Source organism: Psammomys obesus, unplaced genomic scaffold (genome assembly GCF_907164565.1).
Source record: "Psammomys obesus unplaced genomic scaffold, mPsaObe1.curated_primary_1811, whole genome shotgun sequence".
NCBI classification, from domain to species: Eukaryota; Metazoa; Chordata; class Mammalia; order Rodentia; family Muridae; genus Psammomys; species Psammomys obesus.
In genome coordinates this window covers 366,330-372,329 of record NW_026594143.1, presented here as the reverse complement: position 1 = coordinate 372,329, position 6,000 = coordinate 366,330, and positions in this window count along the sequence as shown.

The following is a 6,000-nucleotide window of genomic DNA, read 5'->3' as shown; positions in this document are numbered from 1 at the left end:
CTTACAAATGGACAAAACAGTTGGGCATGGCAGCATATGACTAATCCCAGTACTCAGGAAGAAGAAACAATAAGCTCTTAAGATAGAAGCATAACTTATCTGCTTAGGGAAAAGTAAGCGAATGCCAGGCCTGGTGGTGCACACCTTTTATCTCAGCACTCAGGAGGCAGAGGTAGGTAGAGCTCTGTGACTTGGAAGCCAACCTGATTTATATAGCAAGTTCTAGGCTAAGGAGACACAGTCTCAAAAACAAAGCAAAAAATAAAATAAATCAAAAAACAAAGCAAAACAAAAATTTTTAAAAAAGCAAAAATAAAAATGAGATGTGGTCTGAAGAGGTGGATTAGTGGTTGAGAGCTCTTGTTGCCCTTGCACAGGACTTGGGTTCAGTTCCCAGCATCCACATGGTGGCTCACAACCATTTGTAGTTTCAGTTATCGTTGATCTGATGCCCTCTTCTGACCTCCTGCTGGCACCCACCACACACATGAAGAATGTATTTACATTCAGGCAAAACACTCATACACATAAATAAATCCGAAAAATAAAATTAGAACTGGAGAGGTGGCTCAGCAGTTAAGAACGCTGGCTGTTCTCCCAGAAGATCCATGTTTAATCCTCAACACCCACATAGTGTCTCAAAATTGTAATTCTAGTTCCAGGGAATCCAATATTGTCTTCCAACCTCTGCAGGAAACAGGCATGCACACGATGCATAGACATACATGTTGGCAAAACACCCATCCATCCACATAATTATTTCTTGCCCACTTTACATCCGTATTGCAGCCCCCTTCAACTTCTCCTCCTAATCCCTCCCTCCCACTCTCTTCCCTTTTCTCCCCTCCCCTTCTCCTCATAAAAGGGGAACCTACCAACAACAACCTGCCCCAGCACATCAAGTCACATCAGGACCGAATGTATCCTTTTCCACTGAGGCCCAACAAGGCAGCCCAACTGGGGGAAGGGGGAAGTGATCCAAAAGCAGGCACCAGAGCCCATGTGGTATGTACAAATACTGAACTATTACTCAGACATAAAGAGGAATGGGAAATTGAATTCGGCATATAGCATAAGATATATGCATTATTAATCAGCTGACTGGGTCCTTTTGCTCTAACCAGATAAACATTGTGAATAGGTAAAGAGAAATTCTAGTACCAACAGTTCTGGGGCTTTAAGTGCCTGAGACCTAGGAGATGGACCGGCCTATATAGGTCTGGTCTAGATAGGAGATGAATACTAAATATATATAGTGTCAAGGCCTGAGACCTAAAAGCTTACTGTTCCTGCCTTTAGAAGTCAAAGGCTTATAGCTCTAGGTTTTTGAATGAGGGGCTCACTATTTTGGGTTTTAACCACCCACACACCTGGTACTTGACAGCTATTTTTTTCAGCTTCCAGCAGCAGTGCACATGCTAGTTTTAGTTCCTGGGTGGGTGCTTGGGCTCTCAGTTCCGATAGTGGCCAGTGTTACAGCTTCTCAGGCCTAGGGTGTTAAAGCTTAGCTTCTCTCTGGCACTGTTTCAGAGATTGAGGCCCATAGCTTCTCATCTCTACATGAAATATTGGCATTTCACAACCTTGGCTCTGCCCTGTTTCATCACTTCTATTCTTTCACTCTCTCTTCTTCACCATTATGGCCCCTCCTATTATTATTATTATTATTATTATTATTATTATTATTATTATTATTATTATTTGTCCCAAGCCATTCTAAAACTCTTGAGCCGTGCTGTTACTGATATTGATGCTACTACCACTGCTGCTACGTTGCAGCATGTGCTTTTGCCACTGTTATGACTCTACTGCCTCTTCCTTTTACTGTCTCCCTTCATGCTACTAGTTTGGTCACTCTCCTAATGATATAGATCCAAAACAAAAATACCATTATTTTCTATGTTGTGACACTAGAGGGACAACACAGGAAGGTTGCTCCCTGATAATCTGAGCAATGAGCCAAACAGTTTGCAGTAAGCCCAGAGGGTGTGTGTGGCTTCAATCACAGCCCTGCTTGGGACACATAGAGGAGGTGCTCCCTCTCTGCAATGGGTGAGGATAACTGCTGGAGTTCACCAAGGCTTGTGATAGTTAAAAATATCAGCAGCAGACTGTTTGAAACTTTTCTAGGAGTTGGAGGTGTCCTTCCATAGCAATTAGCTGTGGTTACAATGTAGGCTCCCCTGGGCATCCGTATACTATTCAAAGCAAGGAGGTGCCTGGCTAAAGTGAGGGTAAAGTATCTGGCTGCCAAAGAGTTTGCTTGATTCTGGTTTACTGTAGCCAGATAGAAGGGAACGAAGGACCTCCCAAGCAGCCTGATCTTTTAAGTGTTAACAATTCAGAAAACATTAAACATTAAAGATTTTTAGAATGAAGAAATAGTGGGAGAATCAATGATTCTAATAGCAGGTAACAGTATTACTAGTATTTAACAATGCTTGACACGCGTAACACCATACTTGAGGATTCCAGGGAGGAATGGGTCTATCATAGATGAACCTTGAAAACATTCTCAATGAAGTAATCCACATACAAAAGGACAATAATTTTGTGATTTAATTTAAGTGATATTATTTGAACTTGCATATTCACAAAGACAGAAAGTAGATTAGAGGTTGCCAGAGGCGAAGATTATGGTACAATGATTGCTTGCTGCATGTAGTTTCTGTTTGGGGTGATGAAAATTTTCAGAACTAGATATAAGAGATGAATACAAAGCTTTTCACTGAGATTTATCTCACTCTATCATTATTTGTGTGTAAATGTGTAAATTTCCTCCCTCATGGTTTGGATTCTACTTCTGAAACATTCAGGAATCAATCTAGTAATGAGTCTCAATACTGAAACAGATTCCCAAATCCCTTTTGTTTTCCTTTCAAATTTTAAAGATTTACTGAAGTGTTCCCTTTCAGTGATAATCATTACAGTACTGAAATTCTTTCCTTTCCTCGATTTTTACTTTCTTCCTTTTGATCTGCATAAGGACCATATGTACAAACTTTTTTTGTATGTCATAAGCGTGCTTCTTAGCTGTGCAGTGGTGTCACATGCCTTTAAATTCATTATTATGTACATCTAGGAGAATATTAGCATTAGGTTCTCCCTTAAGACTTAGGATACCTTGGGTTTTTGGCCCAGCCATGAATTCTGCCTTGTGGATCAGGCCTTGAATCCAGTCAGAAAGTGAGTGGTTGTTGACTCCTATGATGTTCATGCCACTATTGTAACAGTGTGCATATCTTCGCCAGGACAGCAGTTATTGTACCTCACAATAACTCAGCTGGGTAAGACTGCTGATTACTTTTCTTCCTCCAGCAGTGTACCTAGAACCTTCCAGGGCTACACAAGCTAGCTAGTAGGGAGGAAGCTTCCAGGTCAGTACCATCTTAATTTCTTCATGTCCTGTGACTGAAATGTGTGATGTCTCCAGCAACAGGGACTTACCATCAAGTTCTTTATGATGGCCAAGAGCAATGACAATAGCTGCAATAGTTGGGGGTAAAGGATAATAAGGGGACATAAATAGATAAAGAAAATAAATGTGGGCTCCTTGAGATGGTGGCTTTTAATTCCTAGGAGACAGTGTGAAGAAAAATGACGAGAAGATATGAGAGCAAGTATCTAAATAGAACTAACAAGGGAAAGAGGAATGCCCAGGAGCTGTATAAAGTATCCAAGAGCAGAATCCATGAATTAGGGCCCCTCCCAGACCAAAGAAATAAATTTCTTACTTTTCCTTTCTCTGCAGCTTGGTCTTTTTCCCCCCTGTATGTTCAATTCTTTGTCCATCCCAGCACCTCCAGCATTCCCATTATATTTCTTGGGATCTCAAATCACTTGGGATTTGAGAAGACCTCAAATCAGGGTTGCATACGTGACTAAAAGTTTTTGAGGATTCAGAAGTGACCATGACCCCTGATACTCCAAGGTCCCCTTCTGAATGAGGGGACTCGTACTTACTATGATTAGCACGGTGGGAACCCCAGTCAGCCTTCACCTCTACTGGGAGAGTAGAATAGGACACTTTGATATCGCATAGCTGGATGGAGATTTACCCCTCAAGAACCAGAGCAGACATTTATGCCAAACCCCTAAACCAATAGATATTACAAATCAGACCAGTGGAATCAATTGTCTTTCTGGGGAGGAAGGATGGGAGAGGACAGATTTTTTGCTGGATATATCTGGGAAAGATCTAAGGGGAAAGTTGCTCCTCTGTAAGCTTTCTTGCCTCACACTGATCTTTCGGCCTTTCAACTTTGAAAAGCTAAGTGTAGGGACCTGGGGTTAGGCTATCTGGGGGAAGAGAAGACTTACTCAACTTTCTGTTTCTTGCGATGTTCTAGAATTTAGGCAAAACCCAAAGTAGTATTGAAGATTTCCAATGTAGAGGAAAGAAAGTGATACCAAGCTTGCTTTGAGTTTGAGGTAGAAAATTCCTGAGATCCAAATGGAGGAGTTTATAAGTGAACTAGGAGGGCAAGTTCTGTCTCTTTGTAGGAAAGATTCATTGGGTGCTGACACTTGTGAGGGGATTTAGCTGTTTGTCCAGAACCCACATAGCTACTGCTGGGGTGGCAGGAGAAATGCTCCCACTGTTGTATCCTACTATTTGAGACAAAACTACAGCCATTTTTGTGTTCAGCTTCCATTTTGTTTCTAAGGTGAAATTAAGTTCAAAATTTTAAACTTTTCAACTCTGCTTCCTGGAAGCGGTTGTTCATAGCTGACACTAGCAGACCCTGCCAGAGGGTCGAGCTGCCCTTATATTTTACTTTGATTCAATAGTGTCATAACTCATACTTTGTTATCTATGTACTTGGCTACACTCTGGTTGCAGCCTTCTTATCTATACACCTGCCTACACTTTAGACGTACTCTAAAAGACCCTAAGCCCTGCCTCACTTACCTCACTTAGGACCAGTCAGCTTAAAGGTTAGTTGATAAAACTTTGTCTAGTTAGCCAAAATGTGTTCCTGCCCTCCCCATGTCTTTTGCATTTGTTTCTTTCTATAAAACCCTGCTGTGAGAACTTGTAGATGTCACAGTTAGGCTCCCGAGTCCTTGCTGTGGCCCTGAGAGGGCTTGGAGTGGCATTCAAATAAACTATCCATATCTGACACCAGAGTCTGAGTGGTTTGTGGCACTATTTTTATATCAGAACACACATATGTGCTTATGCTCCCCTATGTCCCTGTTGTAGTGCAAAGCACCCTGCTGGCCTTGAAAATGACCACTGGGCTCTGGAGGTCCTCAAGACGATGGGTGAGTAAGGAAGAAAACAGCAAGAGTGGCTAGGCAATGGTGGTGCACACCTTTAATCCCAACATTCAGGAGGCAGAGGCAGGCATATCTCTGAGTGTTGAGGGCCAGCCTGATCTACAGAGTGAGTTCCAGGACAGCCTACACACAGAGAAACTATATCCAAAAACCCAAAGCAAGCAAGCAAACAAAACGAAAAAAGCCTTTACCCACTGAGCCATCTTGCTGACCTCTATTTTTTTTTTTAAAGCAGTGTTATGTTAGGTGTGGTGGTGCACACCTATTGTGGTGGTTTGAATAGGAATGGCTCCCATCGACTCATGTTTGAGTGCTTGGCATATAGGGAGTGGCAGTATTAGGAGGTGTGGCCTTATCAGAGTATAGGTGTGGCCTTGCTGGAGGAAGTGTGCCACTGTGGAGACTTTGAAGTCTTATGTATATGCTCCAGTCCTTCTGCTACCTGCAGATCAAGATGTAGAACTGTCAGCTCTTTCTCCAGCACCATGTCTGCCTGCATGCTGCCATGCTTCCTGCCAGGATGATAATGGATTAAACCTCTGAAACTGTAAACCAGCCCCAAATTAAATGTTTTCTTTTATAAACATTGCTTTGATCATGTTGTTTCTTCACAGCAATAAAATCCCAAGTACAACACCTATAATCCTAGGATTTAGGAGGCTAAATTATGAGAACCATAAATTTGAGGTTAGCCTGAGATACATAGCAAGAACCTCG